We start from the raw sequence: 19,889 nt of genomic DNA on the forward strand, positions 1-19,889 counted from the left end.
CCCAAAACTTTTTCGAATGATTTGGGCCTAGATTCGTCTCGTATTGTGCATCCCAGACTGCCTTTCCATAAAAGGTGGGAGATATATATACGGAAAAGGAATGAAATATTTAATGTTTCATCGATTTGTCATCTTTCCAGGCCTAAGAGGTCAACTGTTCGTCTACGAAATTTTTTCAAAGTTAGGAAACTTTGTCGTAATATTCGTGTCTCTACGATCGTTTCCAACCCAAAGGATATGCGTTACTACGCGAAAGTATCCTTCCTGGATTTTGAAGAGTACGGATTGCTAGATACTGGGGCGAATATTAGTTGCATTGGAGGCAACCTTGCTCAGAAAGATTTTTCGAAATATTCGAATTTTAGAGCCGCTCGATCACACGCTAGAACAGCAGATGGTAGTACCCAAAATGTGTTAGGGTGGATCGACGTAGAGGTGACATTTAGAGGTAGCACCAGATGCCTTAGATTTTTAATAATTCCATCTATTACCCAAAATCTGATCCTCGGTATCGATTTTTGGAAATCTTTCGATCTTATTCGAAACTTGATTTGTACGTCTGACATTATCGCTTTGAATGATAATGGCCCAAGTTCCCCAAATCTGTCGGCCGTCGATATTTCAAGTGACGAGGAGGTTAAGGACTCCTCGAATGATATATTTTTTCGATTGTCGGCCCATGAGAGACAACAGCTAGATGCTGTTATTAAGTTGTTTCCCAATTTTGAAGTACAAGGTCTAGGGAGAACAGACTTAATAAAACATTCTATCGATGTAGGCAATGCGGCGCCCATAAAGCAACGATTTTACCCGGTTTCACCCGCGGTAGAACGGTTGATGTTCACGGAGATAGACAGGATGCTGGAGTTAGGCGTTATTGAGCCATCCACAAGTGCTTGGAGTTCTCCTATGAGACTTGTGGTAAAGCCAAACAAAGTTCGACTTTGCTTGGATGCTCGTAGGCTGAACGCCGTGACAAGGAAAGACGCCTACCCACTTCCCAATGTCGAGGGAATTCTGTCCAGGCTTCCTAAGGCCAATATAATTTCGAAACTGGACCTGAAAGATGCATTCTGGCAGGTTGGTTTGGACGACGAGTCGAAAGCGTTGACGGCATTCACAGTCCCAGGAAGGCCGCTATATCAATTTGTAGTTATGCCTTTTGGGCTGTGCAATGCCCCACAGACGATGTGTCGCTTGATGGACGAACTTATTCCACCAGACCTTCGACATTCAGTTTTCGGTTACTTGGATGACCTGATTATAGTATCCGAAGATTTTGCGGCACATCTCGAGGTCCTCAAGCGCATATCTTTTCAATTCCGCAAGGCCAACCTCACTCTTAATATATCCAAGAGTAAATTCTGCGTTACAAGCGTGAATTACTTGGGATACATTATTGGTAATGGTGGTATTACCACGGATCCTGAGAAGATTTCTGCAATTATGAATTGGCCAGTACCAAGGAACTTGAAACAAGTTCGCGGGTTTCTCGGCTTAGCCGGCTGGTATCGCCGATTTTTACAGAACTTCTCATCAGAGACGTTTGCTATCACCGAGGTGCTTTCGACGAAAAAGAAGTTCCAATGGACCCCAGAGGCCCAGGTTGCATTTGATAGGGTGAAAACCTTGTTGACTTCAGCCCCAGTGCTGACCAACCCCGATTTCTCGAAGAAATTTTATCTTCATTGTGATGCGAGTGACTTCGGGATTGGCGCAGTCTTGGTGCAGCATGACGAGGATGGCAATGAAAGGCCAATTGCTTTTATGAGCCGCAAACTAAACACTTCTCAACGTAACTATAGTGTTACGGAAAGAGAATGTTTAGCAGCCATAGAAGCAATTAAAAAGTTCCGATGCTATTTGGAACTGCAGGAATTCGAGGTGGTCACTGACCACTCCAGTTTGTTATGGCTAATGAGGCAGCCCGACTTGAGCGGACGGCTGGCCCGCTGGGTGTTCAAACTTCAGCCTTATAAGTTTTCCATCAGTCATAGAAAGGGGAGTGATCATGTGGTCCCCGACGCCTTGTCCCGCATTCCCGAAGAGGAAGTCTGTGCTCTGGAGATCACTGAACCTGGCATTGACCTAGCATCTCCACATTTTGATGACGACGAGGAATATCAAGACTTGAAGAGACGTGTGAGGCAAGAAGAAGAGAAGTATCCTGATATAACTGTTATGGATAGGTTTGTGTACTTTCGTACAGAGCATTATTCAGGGGATGAGGCCCAAGAAAATCAGTCCTGGAAACTTTGGGTTCCATCAAAGCTTCAGGCTGACACCATCGCAAGGGCCCATGATGTACCCGTGGCTGCACACGGCGGAATGGCCAAAACCCTTGAATTGCTAAGACGGACATTTTATTGGCCTGGTATGGTACGTGATGTCCGCGACTATATTCGTAACTGCGAAACCTGTAAGACGACGAAAGCCCCGAACGTTGTGTTGAAACCTCCAATGGGTAGTTTAGTCCAAACATCTCGTCCATTCCAGCGCCTCTATATTGACATTTTAGGTCCATATCCTAGAAGCAAGTCAGGACATATAGGGCTGTTGATCGTTTTGGATCATTTATCCAAGTTCCATTGGATTTGTCCCTTGCGCAAATTTACAGCATCTGCCATCCAGGACTATCTGCAGAAACACATATTCCATGTCTATGGTGTCCCCGAAATTATAGTGAGTGACAACGGAAGTCAGTTCCGTTCGAACGAACTCAACGCCTTTTTTACGTTTTTTGGGATAAGGCATATTTACACCGCATTATACTCACCTCAATCGAATGCCTCTGAGCGTGTAAATCGTTCACTGATTGCAGGCATTCGAGCGTATCTTAAGAAAGATCACAAACAATGGGATCTGAACTTGACCGCCATTAGTTGTGCCCTACGTAACACTTTCCACCAGTCGATCAAATGTTCCCCCTATCACGCCCTTTACGGGTTCGATATGGTTACCCACGCTTCGTCGTACGAGCTGATGAGGAAGCTGAGTCTGTTGGACGAACCCAGTATGAAACTCCACCGGGATGACCAACTTCAGATTATCCGCCAAGATTTGCGCAGGCACATTAAGGAGGCCTACGAGAAGAATCAGGGTGCGTACAATCTTCGAACAAGACCCAGGGTGTTTGACGTTGGACAGACTGTATTCCGTCGAAATTTTGCTCAAAGCAATTTTGAGAAAAGCTTCAACGCAAAATTGTCTCCTGTGTTTATCAAGGCCAAGGTGAGGGAAAAGTTAGGCAAACACTATTACGTCTTGGAAGACGACGATGGTGGACATACAGGAACTTACCACGCTAAGGACATAAGGACCTGATCTGACGTCCTGGTTCCGTCTAATTCATTTCCAGGCTGTCATGAATTATCAGGTTTGTAGTGGACGTTTTCTCAGAACTTTCAATGAGATAAGGAAAATTAGCACACACATTTGCATCAATTTTTTTTGCCACCGCACTTTTATTGTAAAAATTTCCATTTAACTTTTGGTGACATTTATTAAAAGCTGGACCCAAGTTATTCCACTTATTTGTTTGAATTCTGCTTCAATTTAGAATTTTGGCATTCCATTTTATAATTTTAGCTTTATTTTCTCCTCTTAGAACCTGTGAATTATTATGGGTCATTAGTTTCCTTTTATACGAAGAGAAAATATACTTACCAACGTCAAGCCAACTTCATATGATGGGAAATGATACATTTCTATACCCATTATCTTTATATCCACAAGCCCTTTCCGTGGCACGCCTTTGAAAACAAATGAAATGGACAAATTTCAATAACGATCTAAAATAGACTTAAAACTCACCAGAACATACGGCGAACCTTCTTTTTTTTTGTTGGTGTCAATTCTTTTTATTGCAATGTGTCCAGTTAGGCCTCATGACAATGTTTTTATTTTGTTCTGTTTTGATCACTGTCAATCCATTTTATTGACTCCCTTTGACGTCATTCAACTGGTTTGTACAGTACCCATAGTGGTGAGGTTCTTGTTGAGATTGCATTGCCAATTTCGATTTAAATTTTGATTGAATAATTATATATAATTCGGGTTAGATAAAACAAAATAATGACGTTTATCGTATTAAGAGGGCAATGATTTTAAAGGCGGCAGTGTAATTTACTATTTCTGCTATGAAGCAATTATATGAGAAATCGTACCAAAATTGGTAACAAAATATCGATTTCTGCATTTGGACAAAAGTCTAGCAGATTTGACATTTTATTTTCTACATATCGCTTCCTACGCCAATATTAGGTAGGAATATCCCCAGCTGAACATTGCAACTTCCTTCTTGTTCTAACCTTCGAAGTGGAAAGACATTAAATTTCTTTGGAAATAATTAAAATTTTTCCTAGCCATCGGTCCATACCTAGAATTAAATTTTCCAGCGGCAAAACGTGGTACATTTTTATCGGAAAGTACAAGCCTTTCAAACGCTGGGTTTTTGTGGATATACCACCAAATATTGCAGATAAAGGGCGATTTATTGAGCGTTCTTAGAGGAATTGACCCAATTGCGCTATTCGTTTCCTCTCCTGGCCAGATTTTCTTGGAATCCGCTCCAACTTGGCAGACCCTCGTCCCTGTAATTGAAGGCTGGGGACATTACACCCTGATAGCAGCTTTTTGCTGTAGCGACCCCATTATATGACCAGAGGTGCCTTCCAAAGCTTACTGACAGCCTGGACGTTCCAGCGAACCAAGCAGATATTCAAGTACCAGCAAAAGTGCCCCCTTTGTGAAACAACCAACCCAAAGTGCTTTATTGGGATTTATGTGAAAACATTTACATTTGCTTAAACAAGATCGCTACATAAAATTTGTTCGCATTTAAAGAGAGATATGGGGTTTGCCCACAAAGCTCTTGTTAATTAACTAAAGAAATTGTGTTAAAATACTTTAAACTGAACCCTCATGATATTCGCAGTGCATGCAAATGAAACCAAGATTTTCATTTGCTTTGTCATATATTTTTTTTTGTTAAAATCTTTAAATTCCAATTTATATTTTTGTTATTGTTGCGTTTTGATTAAACAAGAAAAAAACATAAATCAATTTGTAGAGGTAACCAAATGTTTTGGTACGGTATACTTCCCCTACATGTATCCATGGATACCTATAAGATTCGATCGTAAAATCTTTTAAATTTTCTATCAAAGAAATTATAATGAAGTTCTAGTAGCGTATCAAAAAAAGCAAAACCAAATTTAATTCCTACTCTCACAGCTAGCTCTCTACAAGTCTCTCACTAAGAAGAGAAAACATCACCTGATCCAGTTTGTGTTTGGAGGCCTTCATCATGACCGGAGTAAGGGGGTAAGCAAAAACCACAAAAATAAAACTCTTTATTTTATTCTTTCTTTCAATTTTGTTTTGCTTTGCTCTCTTATTTACAGAGATTTTATAATGCGTGGGCGATTGCATTGATTTACATATTCATTTCTCTTGCTATAAAGAGCCAACTGGGTTTTTGTTGCTCTTGCTCTTGTAATGTGTTGAGTCTATTTATTTGATGTTTTTTTTTTTTTTTTTTTTTTTTCCCCCACTGCAATGCAATCATCCAATGTCTTTATGATATCTCAGTGAGATTGTTTTTTTTCCTATTCGTTTGCCTACATACATTCATTCATAACTTTGAACCGTACCTTTTGATTGATAAATGTTAAATTAACCCGTGGTGGGTCATATTATTGAATTATGTATTTGAAAATTTTCTTATCTAAATTAAATTTATATCCATTTGCTTTGTCGTCATGAAAGATTTTCAAAGCGCAAACATTAAATTTATTTTTTTATATTGGCGAATACATTGGATAGGCATAATATTATTTTCTAAAATTTAAGTTAATCTATCAGTTTTTTTTCTGAATTTATTTTATATGGAATATGTCTTAAATAAAAAAAGTAATTATAATCAATTTATGATGAAATTCTAAATCTTCTAGACGTATTCTTGCAAAAAATGGGTTAGCTGATCTGGAGTGATCAGGTTACAGGGTTTCTACTTTGATGTTATAATGCCAGTAGAATATAGGTAGGCGTGGGTTCTGAGGCATATACTCTCAACATCATCGGAGAGTATACAACTAAATCAGGCAACGACTAATGTCAGTCACTTATATAATAAAATCTTGGTATTTTGTTTTGTGGGGTATTTTTTTATGTAATTTATCTTTCTGGTCCATTTTGGTTTTGATTTCATTTATTAAATAAACAGGGGAGTCTATAATAAGGATGTAATGAGAACATGGTTTGGGTATGAGAAGGACACGAACCCCCCACCCGACTGAAGCTAGGATATAAAAGGCTCCCATAGTCCTACCTCTTCCCAAGTCCCTGAATGCCACGATATTTTTTCAGAATATGCATTCTAATCTAATTTCGTTCGTGTACATTACACAGTGGTAATCTTTTTAATATCGTTTAGAAAGCTGGAGGAAAATCTTGGGTTGTAAGCTGCTGTGAAGCGGACTGGACGATTGTTAATTTGAAGTTTTAAGGACACATTTTCCAATACTGTAGTTGAGTATGAAGATATAAGCTGATGCGGGATTGAGTATTTGATTGCTATAAGTACGCCACCTCCATGAGATCGCCTGTCTTTTCTGTATACTTTGTAGTTTGTTAATTTAAATTTGTGGTGTGATTTAAGAAATGTTTCGTTAATAAAGAGCAAGTCTATTTGTTTTTCATTTAAAAAGTGTTGTAGCTGTGCAATATTCGATCGATTTGTTATGCCTTGTGCATTCCAGTGCATAACACGAAGCGTTCTAATTGTAGAGGAATTATATGACATATTTGAGCATATTTCCTAAAACTCGCATTTTATCGAATTTGTTCTTGCATTTTTGCAAGGCATCGATAGCTTCAAAATAAATTTCCAAAATCTTATCATTCGGTAGATCATCATTATCATGGTACTGACCTTGATTTTGGTTAAATCTTTGTTGATTTCCAGGCTGCTGGTTTGGCCAAATACGGTTTGGAGGTTGCGTATGATTGCCAACCTCTTGAGGAAAGTCTTCTACAGAGTAAGAATACTCTACATTTCGGTTTCTCGAGATCCTGGGACCGTTTCTTTCGGTTATTCTTTGGCGTATGTCTAGGTATTCTTGACGAGAAGGGCATTTAGGGTTATCTGCCCTATGATTCACGTTTCTCCTGTTGCTTTTTATACAATTAAAGCATTTATAAACTACGGGTCCTTCTGATGACGTCTTATTCAATTGGCATGTTGATGAATCATGCAAACCTCCACAGATTAGGCAGGTGCTCTTCCTAAAGCAATTGGAAGCACCATGACCATACATGGCACATTTTGTGCACTGAGTTGGACCTTTTGTCCGTCTTAATGGATTCCTCCATTGGATAACAACGTTAAACAAATATTTCACCTTAGTTCTTACTTCCCTTTTAGAAATTTGCCCGCGATCAAATTCCACCGAGTATATAGCGTCGTTCTTGTTAGACTTTTGAGTAACTATCTCCGTAACACTAACTGGAGTTATGTTGAAGCAAGTTTTAAGTTCATCCGTGATGGTATTTATGGTTATCTGAGGTAAACCAAATAAAATCAACTTAAACTTCTTTTGATCCCTGACTGGGTGAGTGTAGAACACAATATTATTGCTTTTTAGTTTGCTTATCATCTCACTATAATCATTCAACGAGTTGGCCATTACCTTCGTACCAACAGACATCCTCTTATATTTGGCATTTTGACCAAGAAGCTTAATTACATCCGTAAATGAATGGGATGTGTCAATAACAATAGGCGGAACTTTGGTTGGGAAAATTTCGGTTCCCGCTTGATCATCATCGTCGTCCAGGTCAGAAAGTTCCTGGAACCTGTTTTCACGTCGAGTCTCAATAATCCTTCGATGTTTGTATTTTGGGCTATTACCCGAAAATTGCTTACGTTTCGAAGCCATTAAAAAATTAGCCAACAATTCTGGTTAGTTTTTAAAATATCAGCTGATGTTTATTTACGCACAACCGTTTGACTTGGCTGTCAATGACAGACTGAAAAATTAAGGTTATTTATACGAAATCTCCACAAATTTGTATAGAAATTTGGCAAACATCTTTCATTGACAATCCCTTCTGTGGCGGCAAGTGCCACAAATCGACAACTATAGTGGAAACATGGAAAACACAATTTTTACACATATATTTTATGGACTGACAAATTGGCAAGAGGGAGTAAAGGAAACGCTTTTCCTTATTTCTCTATGAGGTTTTGGAAAAAAATATTATAAAATAAAGGTACTTAAAAAAACCTCAAAAAATAACGTAAAATTAAATAAAATAAAACTCGTAACAACGCATTCATATCTTTATTTTATTGGGTTGCCCAAAGAGTAATTGCGGATTTTTCATATAGTCGGCGTTGACAAATTTTTTCACAGCTTGTGACTCTGTAATTGCATTCTTTCTTCTGTCAGTTATCAGCTGTTAATTTTAGCTTGCTTTAGAAAAAAAGTGTAAAAAAGTATATTTGATTAAAGTTCATTCTAAGTTTTATTAAAAATACATTTACTTTCTTTTAAAAAATCCGCAATTACTTTTTGGGCAACCCAATATATCCACTATGACCTGCAGCTATCCTCTATCCATTCTCCTATAGCCTTAAGTCTCATGGCCGCTGTGGCTGCCTCACACTTAATCTATAGGTCAGTGGGTGGGATATCTTGAATAGTCTGCAGTGCCCTAGTGGGAGTGGTCCTCATCGCTTCGCCTATGCCAAGACAACATATTTTCTGAACCTGTCATCCCTACGTTGCAAGTTTTCCATATCGCAGTCCAACAAACTACTGAGGCATAAGTAAGTATTGGTCTAATCATGCTCCATTAGAGCCAGTGGACTATCTTGGGATTCAAGCCCATTTGGAGCCTTAGACCCAAAATCTGTGAGCCTTCCCTGTACGCTCTTGAATGTGACATTTCCATGTCAGTTTCCTGTCCAAGATCAATTCTAAGTATTTGATCTTGTCAAATATCGAAATTCTTCTATTGAGGACACTAGATGCGTAGTGGTCCCACTTTCATCTTCCTCCTGCACAAGCTAATTTCAGTGTTCTCCGTGTTGACATTGAGACCCTTGGGTCGCATGCCATCTGCAAGACCCTTTCGACCTCTTCGGTTTCGCTGATTTGGATCCTTAACTCTTAGAAGTATAGGGTGATTTTTTAGCTATTATTTTTTGATAACTTTGGCTTAAGCAGCTCACGCACGTTTCGTGTTTTGTTTTACTGTCAAACCTCTTGAGTTTTATTTAACCATGAATAGTCTTACAAGCGAACAACTCTTGCAAATCATTGAATTTCATGATCAAAATGAGTGTTCTGTGAAGAAAGTTCATCAAGCGCTCTTCCATTTTACGACGAAGCCCATTTTTGTCTCAATGGGTACTTATTTACGTTCTTACAATTGTCGATTTTGGAATGAAGATAAGCCAGAAGCATTGCAAGAGATACCAATGCATCCAGAAAAACTCACAGTTTGGTGCGGTTTATGGGCTGGTGGTATCATTGGACCGTTCTTCTTCAAAGACGATGCGAATCGTAAAGTAACTGTGAACGGTGAGATGATATCCAACCTTTTTTTGACAAAAATGCAAGAGCTTTGTGTGACACATGCCTCACAGCATGAGTAACAATGGACTTGTTGAGAGGCGAGTTCGGTGAATATTTTATTTCACGTTCGGGACCGTTCAAATGGGAAATATTCCATAAAGTTCCAGCTTAACCATTTAACCATTCAAAGATAAATTAAAAATTCAAAAACAAAAAAAAAAGCGAAATCGGATTAAAAATGTGTTTTTTATGGGTCCAAGACCTTAAATCGAGAGATCGGTCTATATGGCAGCTATGTCCAAATCTGGACCGATGTGGACCAAATTGAAGAAGGATGTCGACCGGCATGACACAACTTACTGTCCCAAATTTCGACGACACCGGACAATCAATGCGCCTCTAATGGCCCAAAACTTTAAATCGAGAGATCGGTCTATATGGCAGCTATATCCAAATCTGGACCGATGTAGGCCAAATTTAAGAAGGATGTCTAAGAGGCTAAAACAACTCACAGTCTCAAATTTCAGCGAAATCGGACAATAAATGCGCCTTTTATGGGCCCAAAACCTTAAATCGAGAGATCGGTCTATATGGCAGCTATATCCAAATCTGAACCGATCTTAGCCAAATTGAAGAAGGATGTCGAAGAGGCTAAAACAACTCACTGTCTCAAATTTCGACGACACCGGACAATAAATGCGCCTTTTATGGGCCCAATACCTTAAATCGAGAGATCGGTCTATATGACAGCTATATCCAAATCTGAACCGATTTGGGCCAAATCGACGAAGAATGTCGAAGGGCCTAACACATCTCCTTCTCCCAAATTTCGGCGAAATCGGACAATAAATGCGCCTTTAATGGCCCAAAACCTTAAATCGCGATATCGGTCTATATGGCAGCTATATCCAAATCTGAACCGATCTGTGCCATATTGCAGAAAGATGTCGAAGGGCCTAACTTAACACATTGTCCCAAATTTCAGCGACATCGGACAATAAATGCGCCTTTTATGGGCCCAAAACTTTAAATCGAGAGATCGGTTTATATGGTAGCTATATCCAAATCTGGACCGATCTAGGCCATATTGCAGAAAGATTTTGAAGGGCCTAACTTAACACACTGTCCCAAATTTCAGCGATATCGGACAACAAATGCGCCATTTATGGGCCCAAAACCATAAATCGAGAGATCGGTCTATATGGTAGCTATATCCAAATCTGGACCGATCTGGACCAAATTGTAGAAGGATATCGATTGTTCCAACACAACTCACTGTCCCAAATTTCAGCAAAATCGGATAATAAATGTGGCCTTTATGGGCCTAAGACCCTAAATCGGCTGATCGATCTGTATGGGGGCTATATGAAGATATAGTCCGATATAGCCCATCTTCGAACTTAACCTGCTTATGGACAAAAACAGAATCTGTGCAAAGTTTCAGCTCAATGTCTCCATTTTTAAAGACTGTAGCGTGATTTCAACAGACAGACGGACAGACGGACGGACATGGCTAGATCGTCACAGATTTTTACGCTGATCAAGAATATATACTTTATAGGATCGGAAATGGATATTTCAATGTGTTTCAACCGGAATGACAAAATGAATATAGCCCCATCCTTCGGTGGTCGGTATAAAAATAAGATAACAAGGTAAAGGGAAAGTAACGAACCATGAATCATACGCCCCCTGTTACCATATTAAATAATAACAAGTAAAAGCGTGCTAAGTTCGGCCGGGCCGAATCTTATATACCCTCCACCATGGATCGCATTTGTCGAGTTCTTTTCCCGGCATCTCTTCTTAGGCAAAAAAGGATATAAGAAAAGAGTTGCTCTGCTATTAAAACGATATCAAGATATGGTCCGGTTCGGACCACAATTAAATTATATGTTGGAGACCTGTGTAAAATTTCAGCCAATTCGTATAAGAATTGCGTCCATTAGGGCTCACGAAGTAAAATAGAGAGAACGATTTATATGGGATCTGTATCGGGCTATAGAACGATTCAGACCATTATAAACACGTATGTTTAATGTCATGAGAGGATCCGTCGTACAAAATTTCAGGCATATCGGATAATAATTGCGACCTCTAGGGGTCAAGAAGTCAAGATCCCAGATCGGTTTATATGGCAGCTATATCAGGTTATGAACCGATTTGAACCTTATTTGACACAGTTGTTGAAAGTAAAAATAAAATACGTCATGCAAAATTTCAGCCAAATCGGATAGGAATTGCGCCCTCTAGAAGCTCAAGAAATCAAATCCCCAGATCTGTTTATATGACAGCTATATCAGGTTATGGACCGATTTCAACCATACTTGGCACAGTTGTTGGATATCATAACGAAATACTTGGTGCCAAAAATTCATTCCAATCGGATAAGAATTGCGCACTCTAGAGGCTCAAGAAGTCAAGACCCAAGATCGGTTTATATGGCAGCTATATCAGGTTATGAACCGATTTAAACCATACTTGGCACAGTTGTTGGGTATTATAACAAAACACGCCGTGCGAAATTCCATTCCATTCGGATAAGAATTGCGCCCTCTAGAGGCTCAAGAAGTCAAGACCCAAGATCGGTTTATATGGCAGCTATATCAGGTTATGAACCGATTTGAACCATACTTGGCACAGTTGTTGAATATAATTACAAAACACGTCGTGCAAAATTTCATTTCAATCGGATAATAATTGCGCACTCTAGAGGCTCAAGAAGTCAAGACCCAAGATCGGTTTATATGGCAGCTATATCAGGTTATGGACCGATTTGAACCATACTTGGCACAGTTGTTGGATATCATAACGAAACACGTCGTGCGAAATTCCATTTCAATCGGATAAAAATTGCGCCCTCTAGAGGCTCAAGAAGTCAAGACCCAAGATCGGTTTATATGGCAGCTATATCAGGTTATGGACCGATTTGAACCATACTTGGCACAGTTGTTGGATATCATAAAAAAACACGCCGTACAAAATTGCATTCGAATCGGATAAGAATTGCGCACTCTAGAGGCTCAAGAAGTCAAGACCCAAGATCGGTTTATATGGCAGCTATATCAAAACATGGACCGATATGGCCCATTTACAATACCAACCGACCTACACTAATAAGAAGTATTTGTGCAAAATTTCAAGCGGCTAGCTTTACTCCTTCGGAAGTTAGCGTGCTTTCGACAGACAGACGGACGGACGGACGGACGGACGGACGGACGGACGGACGGACGGACGGACGGACGGACGGACAGACGGACGGACATGGCTAGATCGACATAAAATGTCACGACGATCAAGAATATATATACTTTATGGGGTCTCAGACGAATATTTCGAGTAGTTACAAACAGAATGACGAAATTAGTATACCCCCCATCTTATGGTGGAGGGTATAATCATACGCCTGAGTAGCAATAAAGACTCCTATTTATAGGCAGAACAAAAGTTTGCTTAAATTTCTGAGCAAACATTAAAACAACATTTCCTACTTAAAACTCAACCTTTTCTCTTTCCCTCCACCTTTTATCATATTTCAGTAATTCTGCTTTTCACCTTCTATTTGCTTTAACTTAACACTTTAATACCAAATCCCACTACATGCACATAGTTGTTACAGTAGTCTTTGGCTCAAAACAAAACATGTTTGACATTTACGACTTTTATTTGCTTTGGCACATCATATGACAAGACCGAAATGTGGCAAATAAACAAACAATTGTCATATTTGTTTGACTTTTACAGAAATTGTCTGGTATTTGTTAAAGGATGGCAGTGGTGGTTCTGGTAATGTGCACATATACACACGCACACAGACACATCATCTCTATTATACCCCATATTTATCTACCTTACTCAAACCAAAGCCTTTGTGACAGCTGACCAACATTAAGCCTAAGTTTTAGATATTGGAGAAAGAAAAAACATTCTAAGAAAAAAAAAATATTCCACTAAAAGCAACTCATTTTGAGGCTGAATTCCCATATTCTTTGCTGGTTAAGATCAGAAGGCTTTTTTTACATTAACAGAAAAGAAATTTTTTAGTCTGTCATTCTTATCACATACATAGCAACTAGTACACACACACACACATTCACAATTGTATTTCCTTTAGTGTAGTGTTGTAGATGCGTGTCTCTGTCTCGCTATGTTGCCTGTCTAGTTAACTTGGCTTGACAGTTGACATGAAAATCAAGACTATTATATTAAAAAAATAGGCAGAAAGTGGGTAAGGAGTGAAATAGGGAAGACACACAAGACAGGGCAGTCTAAGGCAACGTTAACCATAACAACAACAACAACAACCACAATCTCACTAATATCTACGATTTGAAGATACAAATGGCTAACATGAAACAACAAGAGCCAAGAGATGACTACAAAAATGATAGACAACCCCTTAAGGCAACTGTCTGCTTGGCAGTAAGGTAGGTGGCAAGCAAGGGCTCTTGTAGCAAATGACCAGGCCCAATGGTATTGGGATTGGGCATGCCTTTGCAGTCATCTAACCATCAACCATACTTCAGAACGGTTTAAAAGATTAAAAACAACATTTCCTGACACACGAATTATAATGGCAAACTACATGTTATGTTGGTATATTTATATGAAATCCCATGAATAATGATAATACAAAAAGGATTACTTTGTGTGTGTGTGGTGTGTGCCAGAGGTGTAAAGTTGCAAACATTGCAATTCACTAATGGTGGAAGGGACACTAAGAGAGTTTTGAAGTTTAAAATAAAGAAATTACAAATCAAGAAAATTGCTTATATAGCACTTGAATATTTGATAATTGCCTACACATATCACACCAGCAGTAGACAGGGGCAGTAGGAATTTAACGCAGCTGCAACTATTTACACCTGGGCTTAGTAGATTATTACAGTAGGAATATTCACATTGTTCAAAATTGCTGCCATCAAATCAGGAGACTAGTAGAATGGCACAATAGGGATATTACAACAAAAATACATACTTCACACAAAATTTTCTTGAAACATGAAAACTGCTATTTATAAGAAAATACAATTGTAGTCGACAATTTTTTCATAGACCCCAATATTTGATATTGGGTGGTGTAGAAAGTTTTCATAGCACAGCAAATTTCCTTGAAATTATGACATCGTATTTATGGGAATAGGTGGGGAGTAGGTGGGGACAGTAGGAATATGCAAATGCAAATTTGGCCCATGAACATTCCACTAAAGAAAAGGAGCAAACTTCTCACATATCAATGAGTGCTCTCCGATTCAAGTTTATGCTCAATGATAAGGGGGCCTCCTTTTTATAGCCGAGTTAGAACGGCGTGCCGCAGTGCGACACCTCTTTAGGGAGAAGTTTTATGGCTGGAACCTAAACACGTACAAGTGTTCAGGTTTCAGATCAAGTTTTGCATTCAGTGATGCTCTCGGAGAATTCCTCATCGATTCCATATTTGCACAGCCGGAATGCTCTGTACCTTCTCTATTATGATGTGTAGACTCACCTTCTCGAGTTCCCGGTGGCATATTAGGCACCCATAGGTGATAACCAGATGAACTACAGCAATGTACGTTTTGAGTTGCGACATGAGAAGAGCTCATTCAGCCCCCGTTTGAATGTGTCCTTAACGTTTCTTCCCCAATTAAAATTCTTATGAAGTATAACGTCCACATATTAAGCCACCCCACAGAGCGGCAGCTCCAATCCATCAAGGGTCTGTTCTTTGAACTCGCCATATTTCCACCTCCTGGGAATAACACCAGTTATGTCTTACTGGGGTTGCCAAGCCTGTTAGTTCTCGATCATCTAGATAGCCTCATTAGGGCGCACTGAAAAATATCTGCGTTTGTAGACCTAACATCAAAATAACGACGTCATTGGCATAGGCAACTACCTTCACTCTATCTTCCTCGAAGGACCTAAGAATCCCATTGATAATAAAGAGTCCCTCCCCCATCCCCTGCGGCATCCCGCTGGCCCCAATCTTCCTCAACAATCGCCTGAACCATAGTAAAGTAACTTCAGTGGACCATGCTTAATGTCTCCAATTCTTACCTATCGAGCTTATTCAGTCTCCGTTTGACTTTCTCCCCAACTTTTATTCCCCAGTTAAAGCTCAAATCTAATCAAGAGTAACGCCCACGTATTTAGCCTCCCAAGAGAGCGGCAGCTCCAATCCATCAAGGGCCTGTCCCTTGAACTCGCCATATTTCCTCCTCCTCTGAACAACATCAGCTCTGTCTTACTGGGGTTAATGCCAGCCCATTAGCTCTCAACAATCTAGAACGCTTTCTTAGCGCGCCGTTTAGGATATCCGTAATAGTATAGAGAACGCGACCTCCCATCAAAATGACGAAGTCATCGTCACAGGCAACCACTTTCCCTCTCTCCTCCTCGAAGGACCTAAGAATATCATTTATAACCAAGAGCCACAAGAGGGGAAATGCACCCCCACCACCACCTCCCCCATCCCATGCGCCATCCCCCTGGTCCCAAACGGCTGAACCATAGCATAGTGCCTCAGTGGATCGTGCTTGACGTAAATCCCCAACTCCTAACTATCAAGTTGTGACATGAGAAGAGCTCACTCAACCACCGTTTGACTATCTCCTTAAAATTTCTTCTCAAGTTAGAATTCTAATCAAGAAAAAAGCCAACGTATTTAGCCTCCCAAGGGAGCGACAGCTTCAATCCATCAAGGGCCTGTCTCTTAAACTCGCCATATTTCCTCCTCGGAACAACACCAGCTCTGTTTTACTGGGGTTTATGCCAAGCCCATGGCTCTCCATGGCTCTCGATCATCTAGATAGCCTACTTAGAGCGCCCTGAAGAATATCTGCGTTAGTAGACCTCCCATCAAAATAACGACGTCATCGACACAGGCAACATCTTTCACCCTTTCCTCCTCGAAGGACCTGAGAATCCCATTGATAATCAAGAGCCACAAAATGGGAGATACACCCCCAATACCACCTACCCCATTCTGCTGGCAACAATCTTCCACACCAATCGGTTGGACCAAGGTAAAGTACCTTCAATGGACCGCGCTTGACGTCTCCAATTCCTACCTATCGAGTTGCGACACAAGTTGAGCTCATTTAGTTCCCCTTTGGCTCTTTCTCAGTTAAAGGTTCAATCTTATCAAGAGTAACGCCAACGTACATATTTGCACTCCCAGAGAGTGAGAGCTCCAATCCATCAAGGGCCTGTCCCTTGAATTGGCCAAATTTCCTCCTACGTTGAACAACATCAACTCTATCTCTCAATCATGTAGACAACCTCCTCAGCGCGCTGTCAAGGATATCCGTGACAGTGGAGAGAAAGCGTCCTCCTATTAAAATGACGAAATCATCGGCACGGCCAACCAATTACCCTTTTCCCTCCTCGAATGACCTGAGAATCTCATTGATAACCAAGAGCTACAAAAGGGAGATGAACCCCCACCACCACCTCCCCCATCCTCTACGGCATTCCGCTGGCCCCAATCTTTTTCACCCAACCCTCAGCCAATGATGCATTGACAATTCTGCCCTTAAGCAAAACATCAATCCAATTCACCAGAACAGGAGGGACTTTCATATCGGCATCCCACTAGCCCCAATCTTCTTCACCAAACCCTCAGCCAATGATGCATTGACAATTCTGCCCTTAAGCAAAACATCAATCCAATTCACCAAAACAGCAGGGACTTTCATATCAACCTGAGAACGACGAATGAAACCCAACTCCAAGTTACTAAAAAAGTCTTCTATATTCAAGAAGGCCGCCAAAACGAAGTCATCTGCCCCAAGTTCCCCTCTATGTAACCCACCACGTCGTAGAGGACGCTATCAACTGAATGACCCTTCTTGGCCCATAGTTGGTAAGAGGCTGCCAGCATCGCTTACTAACTTTGGGCCAAGAAGATCCCTGATGTACCAGTCCAATAGTCTCATAAGTGTCTTCCAGACGAAAGTCTGATTACGCTTAAGTCCTTGGGCGGAGATATGGCAGGTATATCCAAAGAAAATCCGATCTGAACCATATTCAGTTCGGACAAAGGGAGGCCTAATCAATAAAATCGGGATAAAAATAAATTTTTTTGGACTTAAGAGTCGGTTGGTTTATATTGTTGGCAGATATACAACATAGTCTGGCCGTAGACCATTTTCTGTTCGGATATCACTGTTCCAAATTTTAGCGACTTCGGTTAATAAATGCGTTTTCATGGGCTAAACACCCTACATTGGCAGAGCGGTCTATACTGTTGCTATATCTGAGCATTGTTTGATGTGGACAATCTTTATTCGGATATTGGGGGCCTATTGTAACCCAATGTTCCAAATTTCGACGAAATCGGGTAAAAAATTTGTCTATTGTGGAATTAAGACCCTATATATGGGTATGGGTTTATGGCAGCTACTTCTCTATAAAGTCCGTTAATATAGTGCTTCGACTTTCTGCGCCTAAGAATGTTGGTTAAGTAAATTTCTTATCTTCTTTCTTTTGTTTACGTTCTATTCTTCTCCTCTTAATAAATTCACATTTTTTCTCCAGCCTCTTCGATTCCTCACGTCCTCACCCCCATCCGTTGAAGCTTTTCATTTTTGTGGTTCATAAACTTTTTCCAATGTCCCACGTTAAATTATGATCTTTACTTTACTACGCCCCAGAGAGATTTACTTCCTTTGTTTATTTTGTGTGTGTGGATGTGTGTGTGTGTTTGCTTAGTTTGCCTTCTTTACCCCATTGGGGTCCAACCTTTGCGGTATCATTTTTCGTGTTTCCTTTTTCTTAACATGTTTGTTTTGCTGATTTTTTTTTTTTTTTTTGGAATTTTCTTTAGTATGCCATAGTGTGAACTGTTTGGTGGGCATGGAAAAAAATTATCCCAAAGTCTCAAGTGATTTGTCCATTGTCACGTGGTTAACTCCTGGCACAGTGAGTTCTTAGCTAGCATACAAAATGAAATACCAAACAAAGCCACCTACCTTCCATGCCCTGCGTTCAAAGCCCACTTTACCTTGTGCCAACCCATTCTGCCGCCTATTTGGTCACTGCAATGTGCTAAGCCCTAACCCATCATTGCAAATTGTAAGTTTGTGTGGTGTGGAGGAGAACCATACAAACACATTTCACACTCGGTTTATTTTGAGCTGCTCTGTGTGTGTGTGTAGTGCCCTTGGGGAGTCCCCCCCCCCCAACCATTGATGGCAAACGAAGTGTATACCAGTTATTACCTACCATTTCTAATTCTACTCTCGAAACAACAACAACAACATACAATCACTGTGTACACTGCTGCACACTCTCCCTTGGTTGAGTCGTTGTTTTCTTATTCGTATAACTGCCCTCTCATGTGGTGCTGGTGGTTGAGTTCTTGTTGTTGTTATTGTTATTGTCATTACAATTTACTACATGTTGGACAATATGCTGTTGTTGTTGTTGTTTTTGCTATCAGTGTCTACAGTGCGGCAGTGTTGTTATTGTTTTTGCCCCATGGTTGACTCCCATTACTAATGTCTTCACATTTACTTGGTGTGGTTTATTTTGCATGTAGCACTAATGCAATAATTTCTCAAAACGTCTCTCCCCCGACTCTCATCACATGCAGGCATTCACACACACACACACACACTCACACGCATTCACTATGATGTGATAGGACACTCGTTGTGTCTAGTCTGGGTTGGAATAAGAAATTTTTGTTGTTTGCGGCGTAGATATGAAAAATTTGTGTGCAGGAGTGGGGGTATTAAAGTTATCGCACTGAAAAATGGTTGTTTTGATTAAAGGAGAAGAAGAAGACAACATTTTACAATGGTAATTATTTTTATTTAAAATACATAGAGAAGACTTTTTAAAATTTTATTATTTTATAGCCACCACTATAGGATAGAGGGTATATTCATTTATATCGAAATATCCATTTTCGACCCTACAAAGTATTTATATTTTGGATTGCCGTGAAATGCTAAGGTCCGTGTGTCTGTCCGTTTGTCTGTACAATCAACAAATTTGAGATATTGAGCTGAAATTTGGCACAGATACGTTTTTCTACTCCACGCAGATTAAGTTCTTAAACGGACCAAATCGGGCCATATTTGGATATAGCTGCCATATAGACCGATCTGCTGACTTAGAGTCTGAAACCCACAAAAGTTACTTGTATAGCCCGGTTTCGCTGAAATTTGGAGCAAATAACGCTCAGATCGGATTAAATAGGGCTCATGTCAGATTATATTTAGATATAGCTGCCATATAGACCGATCTGCCGATTTTTTTTTCCAGTAAACAACATGCAGGGGATGTCCCCTATATATGCAGTGCATTGGGTTGGCA

The 19,889-nt window shown here is 40.1% G+C and overlaps 1 protein-coding gene and 1 long non-coding RNA gene across 3 annotated transcripts in view; both read right to left on the bottom strand.

The window, feature by feature from the left end:
* Nucleotides 1–19,889, bottom strand: part of LOC106093703 (hemicentin-1) — a gene marked incomplete in the record, with an annotated part of 778,578 nt that overhangs the window by 362,060 nt on the left and 396,629 nt on the right.
* LOC131995347 (uncharacterized) lies at nt 3,441–4,356 on the bottom strand. Of its 2 annotated transcripts, XR_009397397.1 has the most exons (4): nt 4,167–4,356; nt 3,814–3,993; nt 3,667–3,752; nt 3,441–3,610 (listed from the first exon to the last, which is right to left on the bottom strand). It is a non-coding gene; the product is annotated as an uncharacterized LOC131995347 (long non-coding RNA). The 2 variants fall into 2 exon arrangements; XR_009397396.1 differs by having other exon boundaries at nt 3,814–4,349.

The sequence above is a fragment of the Stomoxys calcitrans genome, chromosome 2 (genome assembly GCF_963082655.1).
Source record: "Stomoxys calcitrans chromosome 2, idStoCalc2.1, whole genome shotgun sequence".
Lineage (NCBI taxonomy): Eukaryota > Metazoa > Arthropoda > Insecta > Diptera > Muscidae > Stomoxys > Stomoxys calcitrans.